The sequence below is a fragment of the Lotus japonicus genome, chromosome 4 (assembly GCF_012489685.1).
Source record: "Lotus japonicus ecotype B-129 chromosome 4, LjGifu_v1.2".
Taxonomy (NCBI): Eukaryota; Viridiplantae; Streptophyta; class Magnoliopsida; order Fabales; family Fabaceae; genus Lotus; species Lotus japonicus.
This window is the reverse complement of record NC_080044.1, coordinates 55,202,143-55,219,203: the sequence shown is the minus strand read 5'-3', so window position 1 is coordinate 55,219,203 and position 17,061 is coordinate 55,202,143. Positions and strand designations below refer to the sequence as shown.

At 42.9% G+C, this 17,061-nt stretch overlaps 1 long non-coding RNA gene across 5 annotated transcripts; it reads left to right on the top strand.

Moving 5' to 3' along the window:
• The first annotated feature begins 2,617 nt into the window (after positions 1-2,617).
• LOC130715821 (uncharacterized) lies at positions 2,618-15,389 on the top strand. Of its 5 annotated transcripts, none has more exons than XR_009011788.1 (6): positions 2,618-2,929; positions 3,023-3,574; positions 4,160-4,279; positions 4,998-5,030; positions 5,120-15,107; positions 15,178-15,389. It is a non-coding gene; the product is annotated as an uncharacterized LOC130715821 (long non-coding RNA). The 5 variants fall into 5 exon arrangements; XR_009011791.1 differs by lacking the exon at positions 15,178-15,389 and having other exon boundaries at positions 2,620-2,929; positions 3,023-3,139; positions 3,279-3,574; positions 5,120-8,796; XR_009011789.1 differs by lacking the exon at positions 15,178-15,389 and having other exon boundaries at positions 2,620-2,929; positions 3,023-3,408; positions 3,542-3,574; positions 5,120-8,796.
• The last annotated feature ends 1,672 nt before the right edge of the window (positions 15,390-17,061 follow it).

Below are 17,061 nucleotides of genomic sequence, written 5' to 3'. Positions count from 1 at the left end.
TGCTGGTGAGAGAGGAGGCGGGAATCCAACTACCCGTGTACTTCGTCAGTCGTTCGCTTAAGGGTGCAGAACTCCGATATCAGATGCTCGAGAAGGTGGCACTCGCCCTCCTAACCACTGCCAGGCGACTCAGAAGATACTTCCAATCCCATAGCATCATAGTTTGCACAGACCAACCAATCAAGCAAGTCCTACATAAGCCAGATTTGGTCGTCCTCCAAAGCAATACAGGGATGGTCGTAGAACAGTCACTGCGTTTTAATTTCCCGACCACTAACAACCAAGTTGAATATGAAGCTTGCATAGCGGGTCTGGTAACGGCGCGAGACCTGGGGGCGCAGGACATACTCGTCTGCTGCGACTTCCTCCTGGTAGTCTCCCAGGCTAACGGTGAAGCACAAGCCAAAGACCCAATTCTGGAGCAATACCTCTCCCACCTGAAACGGTTGGCCACAACTTTCCGTAAGGTAGAATTCCGCCACGTCCCAAGGGCTCAAAACGACTGCGCGGATACCTTAGCAAAGTTGGCAAGCACCGGGAAGCCCGGTCTGAACATAACAGTCATTCAAGGCACACTGGCCCTGCTTTATGTCGCGAACCCCAACCGTCCCGCTGGAGTCAAAACCATAAGCATTAGCACGAACGAGGATTGGATGACCCCTATTGTCAAGCACCTCACAACGGGCTGGCTGCCGCCCGATAAGTCGGAAGCAAAGAAATTGACAAGGTGCGCTTCCTGGTACACCATCATAAACGATGACCTCTTTAAGAGAGGATTCTCCACTCCACTTCTCAAGTGCTTATCAAAGGAACGAACAGACTATGTCCTCGCAGAGATCCACGAGGGCAGCTGTGGCCACCACCCCGGCGGGCGTTCTCTGGCAAGAAAGGTCCTCCGGGCCGGCTATTACTGGCCCACTCTGGAGAAAGACGCTGCCGATCACGTCAAACAATGTGACCCGTGCCAGAAGCATGCTGACCACCGCTTAGCTCCACCCGAGCAACTCTCGACTCTGGTCTCCCCTTGGCCTTTCCACCAATGGGGAATGGACCTCTTGGGACCCTTTGAGACCGCCCCGGGACAGCTGAAACACCTGGTGGTCGCGGTAGATTACTTCACCAAATGGATTGAGGCAGAGCCCCTCGCCACGATCACTTCAGCCCGCATACAACGTTTCTTTTACAAGAACGTCATCAGCAGGTTCGGGGTACCTGGAGTCCTAATTACCGACAATGGTACACAATTTACCTCCAAAGGGTTCAGGGAGCTGGTAGACGGACTGCATATCAAGCACCACTTCACCTCAGTGGAACACCCCCAAACGAACGGGCATGCGGAAGCTGCAAACCGAGTCATCCTCAGAGGGCTCAGGAAAAGGCTGGACGACGCTAAGGGCAATTGGGCGGAGCAGCTCGATCATGTCCTATGGGCATACCGCACTACCCCGCACTCAACGACTGGGGAAAGCCCGTTTCGCCTAACTTTCGGAACCGAGGCAGTCATCCCAGCGGAGATCGGAGAACCAAGCGCTCGCACCCTTGGCTACGACCAGGGGGAGAACGATCAACTCATTCACGAAGACCTGGACCTGCTCGCTGAAATGAGGGCAATCGCTAACTGCAGGGAATTAATCGCGAAGCAGCACGCAGCCATCCGCTACAACAGGAAGGTCGTCCACCGCGCGTTCCTGCCCGGGGACTTAGTCCTCCGCAACGCCAGCATCGAAGCCCGCGGGACCGAAAGAGGCAAGTTGGCCGCCAACTGGGAAGGCCCATACAGAGTAACTGAAGCAACTGGCACCGACGCCTATAAGTTGGAAAAGCTCTCTGGGGAAGAGATCCCCCGCACTTGGAATGCCGCCAACTTGAACCGCTACTACAGTTAGCTCTGCCCGACCAAGCACCCCAAGCCCAGTTTTCTTTTTTAATGTCCTTAAGTCAAGCTTCATTTTAAATTAGAATCAAGGAACTGTTTCCAGTCCTCCTCTTGTAGCCGAAAGAAACACTTGCATTTTTTATAAAGAAACAAGAAGGAGTGTTTTGTTTAAGCTATTTTCGCACGGACGCCGACCTACACACATTAAAAGACCCACCGGGCACGAAATTTAAAAGACCCACCGAGCACGAGATTTTAAAGACCCTCTGGACACGTAAAGACCCACCCGGCACGAGATTTTAAAGACCCTCTGGGCACGTAAAGACCCACCGGGCACGAAATTTAAAAGACCCACCGGGCACGAGATTTTAAAGACCCTCTAGGCACGTAAAGACCCACCGGACACGAAATTTACAAGACCCACCGGGCATGAAATTTAAAAGCCCTCGGGGCACGTTAACTAGAAGACCCTCCGGGCACGAAAATTAAAAGTCCCACCGGACCACTATACCAGAAAAGGGCTTTTATAGCGCCCCTACTATAGCGGTTTAGGTTCCAGCCGCTGTAAAAACAAAAACACGGAGCAGATAATAGGTGTTTACAGCGGTTGATATACAAACCGCTGTAAAAGCATTTACGATTAACAGCGGTAATGTTTCTGAACCGCTTTAAATAACAAAGTTTCACTATCTACAGCGTTTACAAAGAACCGCTGTACATATTCAGATTAAGTGAATCCTGCAAAACCCTTATTTTTATCACAGTTCAGTTCCATTAACTTTACCACTCGATCTACTACCTTCGTCTCTCAACCGCTCTCAAAGCATGCTGCACCCGTCGTGCCACCACCGTCCCTGCCGCTCTTGTTTCGCTTGTGCACAGTGAGCATTTGGTCACGCTTCTCAACAACTGCTTCATCTCTTTCTCTCACGCTGTGTCAGTTCAGAAATCGGAACTCATCTCTGGATTTCGATTTCGTCGATTAGTTCTGAATCGGTGATATCTGAAAAACGAAGTTCAGAAGAAATGCTTCTGAGGTGAAACCCCCTCAAGGTACATATACGATCTTCTCATTCTCACTCTTGTTTGGGGCTTCATTTCACATCTTGTATTCTTCTCAATTTGTTCTTGATTTGTGTTTCCAAGGTATGAGTTTTTGAGCATGGTGAAGAAGCACTCGAATTTGATACTAGATCTGGTGAGTTGGGGTTTGGTTGATGCTTGCAATTGATCTGGAAGTTGGGGGTTTCTGGCTTGGTGAAGGTATGTGGCTATGCTGTTTTGTGTTGTTGGTTCTTTTACTGTATTTTGTACAATTAGTCATGAACACTTCAAATTAAGCTTATTTGTGGTTCATTTGCGCTATGCTCAACAAGTTTATCTCATGATATATTTCAAGCAGCAAAACATATATAGCAGAAAACATGTATAAGAATCTGAACGAATTTAGTTAGAGAAAAGAATGAAGATGTTGTGCAGGTTCTAAACCAAAAATTTCTTTGACATCCATGCCTGGTTTGAACCAGCTTGAGGTAGAGGATCTTTATCATTGTTGTTTTTCTTTGTGTAGCTTCTTATAATTGGTTTGACATTACTAGTTTTTCTTTTCCTTGCTCAAGTTTCATGTACCCCTTTTCCATTAAAAAATTTGTGCATATATTTCAGGATGTCACAAATAAATGATGAGTTTTGGCGATGGTATTCTCTTATCCCGTGCTATCTATTTCTAATTTTTCTTTTGGCTGTGCTGTTGAATTGAGGCTTTCTACTTGTTATTGTTATTGTCCTGCACTTAATTTTTAAACCAGGAAATGCTCCTAAAAGTTGAGGTGAATTGATTCACCCAGCAAAAAAAAAATAACATTAGTTTTGTTTACCCGTTTGGAAGGTCTAATCCAGTTATTGCACTTACCAAGAGCCATACATTTGATGAATTTTTGTAAGCCCTAACCTAACAAAAATTAACTTAGTCCTCGTTTAAAAGAGCTTATTTTAACTTATCTTATGACATGAAAGCTTACAAAAGTGTTTGGAAGAGTTTATATAAATAGCTTATGGTCTACTTATATGCTGTTTTGAGCTTATTTTCATAAATTATTAAGATTAGCTTATGAGTAAGAGTTTATGCAAATCTATAATCTATTTTTCAGCATGTTTCAATAAATTTATTAAATTAGCTTATCATAAGTGCTTATGCCTATGCAATTTTAAGGTTTATAGTACTTGCTTACAATAATTTCCAGTTTAAAGTGAAATTGAAAGCCTGTGTTTTTGAAATTGCAGGAAGTAGAAAAGAATTGGCCAAAAAGTTGTCTCTTTTTTCAGTGCTTCTTTCCTCAAAACATGGTCCAACATCTTGAGACACCATTGTTTCTACTCAATGCTTCATACGATACATGGCAGGTAAAATGAGTTAATACACTATTTTATGCATTCGGTTAATGAGGTGCCTGATTATCTGCTTTCTGCTAATTATCTTAGTTTATACCGCCATTCTTTTCTATAGTTCACTGCTCCATGTTCTCTTCAACATGATGGCTTTAGTTCCCTTGGGCTCTGAGCAGGAGAGGGCTCGGTTCGCTTGCTATATGTCATTATTTTGTTGGCTACTAGCAATGCTATATTCCATGTTCTCATAGCACTGCTGGTGGTGACATACAATTCTTTTGTTAAATTTGATTACCTCATCAATGAGTGTGCAATTGGTTTCTCAGGATTATTTTCCATGATTGTTATAGGGACTAGCCTCAGTGGAGTTCAATCCAGGAGGTTGGGAAATTCACCACTTTTGAAAAATGCAATTTAATTTGTTCATATTAATCAACTTTTTTTCCTTTAAGATAATTTGGTAGAAACGATGTCATGGCTTCAAGATGCTGAAATAGTAGTATTTTTAACGAGTTTTCGTAGATTATGCTAATTATTTTGCTGATGCTATCTCTGAAATGGGAGACTTGAAATTCTGTTTTAATAATGCACCTTCGGTGACCTGTTCCCTTTGCAATGATTATGTTGCTTGTTCTACTTAAAATACACTATACATTTGATATATGTGCTATGTTACACAATGTGAATCTTTGAGGGTTTGCTAATATAATAACTTATTCTATTGATTCTGCAGTGTGTTTGGGTTGTTTAATGTGTCTGCCAAGTGGTGAGTTTGGTTTTTTATAATATTGCATTATTAATTTTATCTTGATCATTCCCTTTATGATAATGCTAATTGAACATATTATGTTGTAGGTATGCATTCTTTTTGTTGGTAGTATTCCAGCTTCTCATATAAAATGTCTCACTACTTGGACACCTTTGTGGCATTTTATCTGGGTTTGCATGTCAGATTTCACTCATTTTGCCTCCCTTTTCATTTTCTATTTTTGCCAATATTTGAGCAATTGACCTCAAGTTTTATATTGTGTTGCTTAATGTTCCAGATACATATGGCTTGTTTAATTTCCTCATACCTAGGAAATCTTTTTATTCTTCCATTGAAGCCTCTTCCTTGCTTGTAAGTATCTTTCTGGAATTGGCTTTGGTACTGCACAAAGATGACAAAACTTGCATTTGATTGCTTTCATATCCTCTTGAGTCTTGATGTTATCATTGGACTTGATTCATATACATATCAAATCACATTTATAAATTGTACTTTTGATCTGTTTATAAACATGTCTATTTATTTACATGAAGTTTTCTATAGAACAGAGATATCTGAGTTTACAGCATCCATTTAGTCGTCTTTATTCCTTGGCTTTTGTAGTGCCCTTGTCACTACATAATGAAGAGCAATTTGCGTGAAGTTAAAGATGAGTGGGCCGCTTAATGTAGTTAACACATCTTTTTAGTAGTTAATCTATTAGATGTTGATATTATGCACTTTAGAAATTGTTTCAGATTTATGAAGCTTTATATATATATATATATATATATATATATATATATATATATTTGGACAGGTCCCGCCAAACAAGATACTTGCGAGACCTTAACGTTAGGTCAACGCTGGGTAAGGCGAGTCAACGAAGGAGCTCGCCAGTGTCCAGACAGGTTTAATTAGGCATATGGGTCAATACTAAGGCTCAATAGACCATAGACAAGGCCCAAATGTAATAGATTTAGACAAGGCCCAAATGTAATAGATTTAGGTTTAGGGTTCAGCCCCACTATAAAAGACTAACCCCCATTCATAATAGAGGAGGTTCTTTCTTTGGCATAACAATGACTACCATAAACCCTAGAGGAAGGTCATCATTATTCATGTAAGAACACTTTTTGGCGCCCACCGTGGGGCCGGTAAATTTTCCATTCCCGCCTCCACAAAGGAACTCATCGATCAAGGTGAGAAAGGTTTTGGTGTGATATCATGTTGGGACGGATTTTAGTTCTGAGGGATGAATCTTCGATGGTCTTTTTCTGATCTGGATTCATGAGGGAATGTCTTCACCTTCTGGAATCCATCTCGCAGCACCTCTTTCGACGGTACGTTCTTCCTCTGTGTTCAGTAACCATGGCGGCAAGGGCTTGGTGAGCAGCATCGGCGACGATTCTTGGCGTCGGGTGAGGAAATGGCGAGACGAGCTCTCAATGTTCATCGCTCAGTTCGTCATGGCGGTTACCTCACCACTGTCGACGGATTCACCCCTACTCGCCTATCACCATGGTGTTTCTTGTCCGCTGTAGCAGGTCTCACCGCCAGGAAGCTCAACGTCAAGGAATGAACCAGAACTGATTCCGAGAAGCGCATCTGACCACTCACATTCTCTCTTTCTCTGATATTACTATGTGTTTCTTAATAACCTTTGAAAGTTCTACCTCTGAGTTTTCAGGCCTCATTGCTCTCTTTGTGCAGAGATTTACATGTGCTGTTCGGTGTTCTGCACAGAAGGTGTTTGATAAAATGACTCTGTGAGTTCGTTGGTGAAAATGGAGGACCGTGAAAGGCAGCGGGGACTAATTCGGACTCAGAAAGCTGTCACCATGTATCAGGGCAGTGAAACCTCCACTCAGCTAGCTTGTCTTTCTAATTTCGTTCCTCATTTCATTACCATGGGGTTTTTGTTTATGTTATGTCTGCATTATTAACTGATGAACATTTGACTCAGATCTGAAACATTGCTAGCCGAGTAGTATCATTGTCTTAAATAAATATGTACTTTTAATTTCCATTGATCTTACTATTTTGAGCATGCTTTCGCTTATGAGAAACATGTTCTAATAATCATCACCAAACTATGCATTGTGGAAATTCAATCTGTCTATCAATCTATTGCTTTGAGTTCGCCTCTTGTGTTTTTCTTGAAATCTGAATGCTCTCTATGTATTCGACAAATTAACTAAATGGCTGGTTAGGATAAGCTGGTTAAGGTAAGCTTTCTATGAGTTTTCTTAGACATTTGTGGGTTAATTTTTTAAGTTGATTTTAACATTTGCCTCTGAGCAGGATTAACACAGACTTTCAGGGTCGTTTCCTTAATATCATGATAAGTTATTTGCTTACATTGTCATGAGATGCAAAAACAATTTGTTTAATTGAGTTATTGATATAAATCGAACTTCATATCATCCCTGTATGCATTAATAAAGAACATCTTCATGGTGATGTACTCTAGTGAAAGATCATATGAAATGATTGAATAGATTTCTCAAGCACCACTTGTTTGATAAATTATTTGACTGAATTTTCACTACACTGCAATAAAAATCTCAATGCCTGCAAACTGTTTGGTAAGATGCATGATTGGAATTTCGCTCTTTATCTTCATCTCTGAAATGCAATTCAAACGCTTGGAAAATGTTTTATTGGGATGACTGAATGATTGGTGAGCACACTTCAAATTCGTCTTATAATCTCTATATATTGCAACTGCTTGATGCCATGAAAAAATGAGTTTTAGTTACATTTCAAGTGCATGCTTGATTAACTTAAAGTGGCTGAAAAATAACAGAATGAATTTGAACCCATATCTCCATTGTACTTAACTGCTAAATTCACGTGTATTGATTTGTACAGTTTGCAATTGGTAGAATAGTTTATGCACTAGAACTGTTTGATAAAATGCCTCACAAAAACCTTGTTTTGTATCTCCTACTAGTTGCTTGACATAATGCCTGGAAGATTTGTACAAAAACATAAAATAAGAAAATATTTTCCGTAATTGAACAGCATGATTACGATAGATTCATCTAACTGCTTGGAGTGAAATTGTTCACACTGAATGGAGGAGGTCCAAAAAGTTTTAGATTCTCTTTGATTTTCTTTCCACTCTTTGTACCATGAATTATTATTACCCTGAAGCTGACATTATCATTCTTTGCACTCTTGATGTATGGTACAAATCTGAGGATCATGAGGGACCAGGAATGAGTGGATAAATCAAGGCAGCATAATCTATATTTGGTTGAAAGGAAGGAAGAATTAAAGAGGCTGTCATGAACCAGGGGAGTATAATATTCTTGCTGTTAGCCAGGTTATCTGATCTCAGCTCTACCTTTCTGACAATTTTAATGCACACTGCCTATCTGATAGACCACCTCAGTGATTTATTGAATATATGCATATGGGCATATATCCACAATCTGCACAATCTGCATGCTACTTGTTTATATGACAGTGATCTTCTCTTTTCTTTTGATGATGGTACTTTGAAGAACAATCCTACAGCTTTAATTTAATGAACTTTTGGAAAGTGTATAATTTTAGAAGATGTTATATATCCTTATATGAATCTGAACTGTTGGAGTTACGAAAAATAAATGAGCTTCAATCTTGATGAATAAGGAAGTTTAAGGTGATTTTATTAAAGTAATCTTTGCTAATGATTTGTTATATTTCCGGCAAGACAGGCTCTTGAAAAGATGTTAAAGTATGTTTGCTGTATGATCTGAAACTGGTTACATTGATCTTAATGTATTTGCTGTCACTTTACTGTCTTGATTTAACAATAGTTGAAATAAACTCTAAGCTGGAATATCTGAACAAAGCAAGCGCATAGCAATTCCTCCTATGAATAAATTTTGCTGCAAACTGTTGTTCTCATTACCTCCTACTCATCCCCAAATGACTCCTACATGTGTGAAAAATTCTCTTATGGATTAGACCTGATCTGAATTCTGAAAGCGATATTGTTTGGATGCTGTTACAAAGATCTCTCAATGAGACATGATATGCTAGCTTAACTCTATCTAGCTTGCATAGTTCTGCTATTTTAGGAATTGTCTATTGCTGGTTCTGATTTTATTTTTATTAGGATTTCCTCACTATGGCTATATTCCTATACAGTAGCATCCATTGTTGATAGTACTCGTTTTATGTGAATGTGAAGTTTTCCTCAATATACAAATACATGATCAGGTTTCTTTTATGTGAATGTACTATTAATTCCCGGCAGAGGGACTTCTTGTTATGCCTTATGCTTTTAATGTTGATTATGGTTACACTTCCACACAATTGAAATTTGTCATTCACAAAATGCAAATGAATTTGATATCAAAGGAATAGCTTAAATGGAAAGTCCAATTGGATGGTGTTACAAATTGATATTTACAGTACAAGTATAAGACTCCATGGCTAGTAAGGCTGAGTTTATGAGATTACGTCATTAAGGACGATTTATGGCAAGGTACGTATAAGACTCCATGGCTAGTAAGGCTGAGTTTATGAGATTACGTCATTAAGGACGATTTATGGCAAGGTACGTTGTACGCCAAACCTGGGTTGGACCCGCCAACTACATGTTGGATAGTGGCCACGCAGTTAACCGAGGTTGGTCCCGCCAGCTATATGTTGGATAGGAACCGCCCGTTTCAGCGCGTAATGAGCCGCGTCATGTAACTTGAACACATCACCGAAACCTGGGTTGGATACGCCGGCTACATCGTTGGATAGTGCCCACCCAGTTCGTGCTTAAAAGAGCCGCGGGACCACATGAGATGCCAATAAAAGAATCTCAACGAAAGGCAAAACATGTGCCAACGGTTAAGGACGGTCCTTTTGATGTCCTCATGTCTTTGAGACTTTGTTCTTGCAGCTTCATGTGACTTGGTTGTTCACATCTCCAAAACCTAGGCCGGTCTCGCCTCCTATATGTGGGATAGAGATAGCACGGTTCGCCCTTTAAGAGCCGCATTAAGACTTGGGGCGCGAATGAAGCGACCTCATAACAAAGTGAAACAGGCCGAGTGTAAAAGCAAGGTCAACAAACACGTTATTTGCATCTCGCCACTGTTGTCACTCTCAAAACATTTGGTTGTTGGTGGTATTTGAACTTTATTTCCAGATTACGTGTTTAGCGAATTAATGATAAGTTCAAAAGTATGATTCTACAAGTCAATTTCTTCAATACTCGCATGATTCTCCATGGCTATATGTTGGGTTGAGAACATGTGACTGCGTCGTTAGGAATGACATTGTGCAATAGATTTTGGCGGCTTGATCTCGTCATCTTATCATTGTCATCTTGGAGTAAAGACGCGCTTCGTCTTCATGCTTCAGACTCGGCGTCTTGCGGGCATGAGAACTGGGCAGATACTTCCCACATATGATGACTTCTTCAGACATGGTAGCAAATGTATTTATTAGTCGATTTTGTGGCGGGTTATATGTTCATTATGCCATTGTTGGCACTTGTATTTATTGGTCGTTTTTATGGCGAGTTGTATGTCTACTACGCCATGTTGGCGACCTATATGCTTTATAGAGGACACTCTTCACTTTCAAAGTCGAGTTTAGAACGGTGTAACCTGGAAGGCTAGTTAACGAGTTGTCTAAGGGCGGCACGTGTTCTTTGAGACTTGAGACAATTAGGACATACTCCTGCTTCAGACCCGGCGTCTTGCGGGCATGTGGACTGGACTTGCCCTATGTTGGCGGGTCGAGACCTGATACTAAAGACGCACTTCATCCTTCTGCACAAGGACTCGACGTCTTGCGGGCATGTGGACAGGTCCCGCCAAACAAGATACTTGCGAGACCTTAACGTTAGGACAACGCTGGGTAAGGCGAGTCAACGAAGGAGCTCGCCAGTGTCCAGACAGGTTTAGTTAGGCGTATGGGTCAATACTAAGGCTCAATAGACCATAGACAAGGCCCAAATGTAATAGATTTAGACAAGGCCCAAATGTAATAGATTTAGGTTTAGGGTTCAGCCCCACTATAAAAGGCTAACCCCCATTCATAATAGAGGAGGTTCTTTCTTTGGCATAACAATGGCTACCATAAACCCTAGAGGAAGGTCATCATTATTCATGTAAGAACAATATTTATTGGTATTGATATGCTATAGAGAAATATGAATAGGTGGGGGTAATTCAGGGGCTGAAAAAAGAACTGCTCTGTCACTCAATTACAGCGGTTAAAGTTTCGAAACCGCTGTAAAAGAATATCTACCTACAGCGGTTACGCGGAAGAACCGTTGTTGTAGCTAGGTATTTACAGCGGTTAAACTGAAGAACCGCTGTAAATAAGTCATCTTTTACAGCAGTTCGAACCGCTGTATAGTCTTTTACAGCGGCGAGATCTACAGCGGGTCAAAACCGCTGTAAAAGCCCAAATTTAACCGCTGTAAAAGCCCTTTTTTGGCGTAGTGGACACAATAATTACAAGACCCAACCGGGCAAGCTGAATAACATAAGTCGAAAATCAAAGAAACCGAACAAGCTAATCATTACTATTACCAGCAAAAGTTATCATTACAAACGGTCAACTATTACAATCGTCCAGAAGGACTCAAAACACTTAAGCAAAAAATAAAATGACATAACAATCCCCTCAGGGAGCCTGCTCCGCCGGGAGACCACCTTTCGATAGCCAATCGGCCCAGTCTCCAAACCCGGGTTGACAACCGAAAGCTGGATCACCGCATTGTTGAAGGAAGCCTTGTTGATCTTCGACACGGTGGCCGCCAGCTTCTTCTTATCAGCCTCCAGAGAAGCGACCCTGGCCTCGAGCTCTTTTTTCTCTTTCTTCAGAGCAGTACTCTGATCAAGCTCCTAAAGCCGAGCGGCCTTCTCCCCCACCAATTCCTTCTCTACCTCCTTCAATCGAGCCGCACCGGTCTCAGTGCTCTCCTCAGCAAGCTTCAGCCGTTTCCCCAAGTCTTGTCGAGCCGCATCACCGTCCAATACCTTCTTCGTCAGCTGCTCATTCTCGGCCTTCGCATTGTCCAACGCCTTGCTCAATTCCTCGATCGTAGAGCACCCCGCCTCCAGCTCCCCGCTCATGGAAGATATCAACTGCCCATCCTTCTCGACTTTCTGTCTGAGCTCCTCCAATTCCGGCAGAGCCGACGACTGCAAATACCGAACAGCAGAGGCAGTCTTGAGCGAGGCCCAGAGAGCATAATTGAGGAGTCCGTAGGGCTCCTGATCACCCAGGTACTTCTGGTCACTCTCCGTCAGCACAAGATCGTCGATCTGATCTAGATGTTCTGGGCAATTGGCTGCCCTAGGACCCCACATCGAAATCCCAGTGAGGGCTACCACGGTAACGGGCTCCACCCGCTCCGCCTTGGAACTCTGCCCCTCGCCATCAAAGTAATCTTGATTGCGCTCCACCCTCCGCTTCTTTGGGGTCGGATTCCGGGCACCCTCTTCATCAGACGACTGCCCCTCCTCTTGGACGGGAACAGAGCCCCGACCCCCTGGGGATACACCCTTCGGAGGAGAACCAGTTCCCTGGCCGCCCTCCATCAAGGCCTTCTCCGCGGACCCAGATGTCCCCCCTACCTCAGCCCCTTCCACACTCTTAGGATCGGGGACCGGCTGATTTCCAACACCTTCCTCCCCCCCCCAATCGGCGCTCACCTTCGGAAACCTCAGTCTCTTGATCCGCCTCCTCATCCGTGGTCTGACCGTCTTCCACCTGCAACGCCTCCAACAGGGTCCGATCAATGTCTGCCATAGCACCTGCCCAAAGAAGAACGACATTAGCAAACAAAAGACAGAAAGAAACGACGAAGGGTATAATATATAGATAACTTACGCAATACCTTAGCATTCTTCCGAACGTTGAAGGAACACAAGTCATAACAACGAAGGGGACGAACCGTAACTTTCTTGTCCCCCTCTATGACGTAACGAACGACACCCATCAACAACCGTTAGAATTCCAGATCGGTCTCCGATAGGGCGCCCTCGTCCGAGAAACTGAACGACGTCAACTTCTCTTTATAATGGGCCGCATTCCAGGCCAGCGGGAAGCGCGGTCGCATTCCGCCGCTCGGACCCTGCTCAAACCACCAGTAGGGAGGGGGCGAGGTTGGCACCACCCGGCAGAACTGGTCCTTGAAATCTTTATACGAATCGGCAAAGGCCTTAAATATCGGGTATACCGTTCTCAGGGTCACCATGCCGTGACCACCGTGGCCTTGGGTATGGGCGACCGCGAAAAGATGGAAGAATAGAGGCAGGGAGGGCACCTGCCCAAAGATAGCGCAGGTCGTCTCATAGCCTCGCACGAAGCCCCAACCCCCCGGGTGAGGTTGGGAGGGGGCCACCATCATGTGCCTGAGCACAGCGACCTGAAAATCGGTAAGCGGCATCCGCACCTTCACCTTCTTCATCGTATAAATATGCATATAGATGCTGAATGGGGGGGGGTCTGCGGGAGCCTCTCCGTCTTCCCAGGAGCAAGGACGTCATGCTCAGGACCGATCTGCTTCTGTGACAGATAATACTGCTTCCGGAAGTGTCCCTCGTCCTCGTTAGCATAACAGGACTCGATCTTCAAGATCTCCCTGCACCATTCGTCCAAGGGCGCCAAGTCACCCTCCAGATGGGGAAACTTCTTCCGATCGATTTCCTTCCGTTTCGGGGCGTTCTGACTCAGCTTCGGTTTGGAACTCTCCCCGACTGCTTTACCTTTTCTCTTTTGGGCACCAGCCATACCGAAACCTGCGCAAGGGAAAACGTCGTCTCAATATTACAATTCATTGATCACGACTCAAAGGGGAAACCCGCCAGGATCCGTCTTTGTCCCCGGCAGGGAGAACAAACCCTGCGCCGAAGGGACGGCCCATGGACCGCCCCTCAGTCGCACGGGGGGAGGAGACCACTCCCACCCGAAAGACGCACCCTAGAAACCCCTAGAGAACGGAACTAGGAAGAAAGGGAAGAAAAGTAAAATAAAAGGCAGAAGAAGTTGAGAAGAACTTACAAAGGAAATGACGGGGACGACCACCAAGAAATCAGGAACGACCGCCTCGAAAACGACGTCTAACGGCGCAGAAATTCAGAACTTTAAGGAAGAAAAGAGGAGAGCTTGAGGTGCGAAAAAGCGCAAATGAAGCCCCTCCCTCTCTTTTATAAGGAAACTCGGGAATGGGAAGCGACGCTTCACCAAACCCTACGACTGTAATGATGACGCTAGGGGAGGCGGGAAAAATCTCGTCCAATCCGCTTCCGCCACGTCAGCAAGGAGAACGAAACGACGTAACGCGTGCCACACTTTGTCAGACGCATTAATTACGCCGCAGAAACGTCGCTTCACGTTACTGTGGCATAACGTTTAGAGTTCGGGACCGCCCAGTCGTCCATAGACTACGAAGGGAGTCGACTGGTTACCCCCCTCTCCCGCCACCGTATGCCGGGTAGTCCGGAACACCACCTTTCCTCCTCCACCCGTCCGGACACAACTCTAAAGCTCATGCCCCACTCATACAGTGGGGCAGAGCTGGGGGACTACTGTTCTGGTAGGGGCTGACAGGAACCGACCGGAGGGCGCTCAAGCGAGCCTCACCTAGGAGGGCCTCACCTAAAGCTCCAGGCCCGCTAAAGTAGTGGACCAGAGCTGGGGGACTACTGTTCTGGGACGGACGGAGACACACCGACCCCTACCCCAGTATGGTTAGTACCTGTTCTGGGACGGACGGAGACACACCGACCTCTACCCCCAGTATGGTTAGTACCCGATCAGGGTTACCCGGTGAAGGCCCCGAGGGGACGACCGGGGTCGGATGTCCGGGCCCTGTACCACAAGCAGGACGACATCCTCCCCTGATCCAAGAACCTGGACCCCACCACCTAGAGGTTGACCTAGGCCCACCACCCTACGGAACTAGGGTGGTTGGGAGGTGGGTCCCTAGGGATTCTAGGCCGTTGGATCACTGTTAACAACAGGAGGAGCAGAAGGATCCAACGGTTCCTAGTCCACCGGTACGGACCATGCATGACGTTGCATGGCTCCAACCCTAATACCCCAACGTGTATATAAGGGAGGCGACACATCCATTCTAAGGTACGTTATTCTCTTCACCTCACCACTAACTTACTCGATTCCCCTACTCACTTTGGCGAGTCCCCTGCAGGAGCCCCTCCCGGGATCACTCAGTTCGTCAGAACACCAGCCCTTCTTCCCTCTTGGCTGCCCCAGCACTCCGTGATCATCCCAATCAAGATATAAATGTTTTCATTTGAAAATCTTTACGTAACGTTATGCAATGGATAAGAAAACAATAGTCCTTCAATTATTTTTTTCGTAGATGTTATTCAATTCTTTCAACACTATGTTTCATGCATATGATTCAAACTACGTATTTCAAAGTTAAGAAAATACAAAATTTGTATTTCAATTTGTTTTTATTTTATTTGAAAAAAGTATAAAATCTGTATTTTCATAAAAAAATGTAAAGTGAATGCTGTTTTTTTTAAATAATATGTAATGTGAATGCAGTTTTTTTTTGTTACAATTAAATGCAGATTTAATAGTGTTTTAAAAGGATATATTTCAAAGTTAAGAAAGACAATATTTGTATATTTTTTTGGGATGGTACGAGGGTGACACGTGACAAAACCTTCTAGAAAAAAAAACATTCATTTAGCATAAAAAAATTGATGAAAAAAAAGATATAGAACATTGTGCATTAGAAAAAAGAAAAAAAAAATCTTAATTGTCAAGATGAAGGTATATAAAAAACAAACCTTTAGTCATTGCATGTTAATGGGGAAAAGATGAGCAACGAAGATAACTTTTTTCTTCATGTTATGAGAGAAAAAATATATACAATCATGTATTAAATAGGATAAGAAATTAAATATGGTGATAGAGGGTCATTTGTTGAAAAAGTTTACTCAATAGCAGATAACCACCTAAATCTCTTGTCCCTCTTTTGGTATGACCCGTTTTTTTCTTCCTCACACTGTGTATTGCACACTTATGTGCTTGACACAATTTATAGCACTCTTATAAAAAAAATTGATATCGTGATCAATCTATAAAAATTTGTCTTAAATTACTATAATTAAATTATACGTACATAATTTATAGCATCATAATAAAAAAAAATTAAAACTCATGGTCAATTTAAAAGATTTTATCTTAAATTACTATAATTAAAGAGATGAGAAATTTATTTTGATACAAAATCATGTTCATCTATTATCTATATCTAAAAAAAAAATTTTAGTGTAAACAAATCTTTTTTTAGTCTAAAAAAATATTTTTTTAGTATAATGAGATCATTGCCCAAAATACCCAAAGGGAATGAAAAATAAAACGACTCCAATTATTTTTAATATTTTAAGGAAAATGCTGAAGGGCACAACAAGTTTTTCGTGAAATGTGCACGAGACAGTTTCTGGCGGTTCAAAACCGCCAGAAACTTGTAAAGCTTTCCGTTTTTTCTGGTACCCAATATTAGTGGCAGTTTTAAACCGCCAGAAATGTTACAATTTGTGTTTTTTTCCTGGCACCGAAACTTAGTGGCGGTTTGAAACCGCCACTAAATGATGCTCGTGCACTCTCGTGCACATTCTCTCGTACTCAATAGCACTGCTCATATTTTTAAATAAAAAATTAATGTTAATAATTTCTTAAAATTATTCAAAACGATGTGGGGGTGCCACGTGGCAAAACCTTTTAGAAAAAAACTTTCCTTTAGCATATTATATAGATAGATTGGATATGAATCCTTATTGCTTTTGTTCTGTAGATTAGGGCTGCACATGGGTTGGGTTGGATGGATTTTCAGACTAATCAGGATCTGAACCGAACAAAACTGTTTTGGTTGGGTTGGGTTGGATTTTGTGAATTTTCACCGACGAATCTGAACCAACCCAATCCGACAATCTTCGGGTTGGTTTGGATGGATTGATTGAATCGTTATATTAAAATAAAAATAAATCTGAAATATTAAAAAACAAGTACTTCACGTCTCTAACATGCGATTGCATTATAAGTTCATAACTACTGT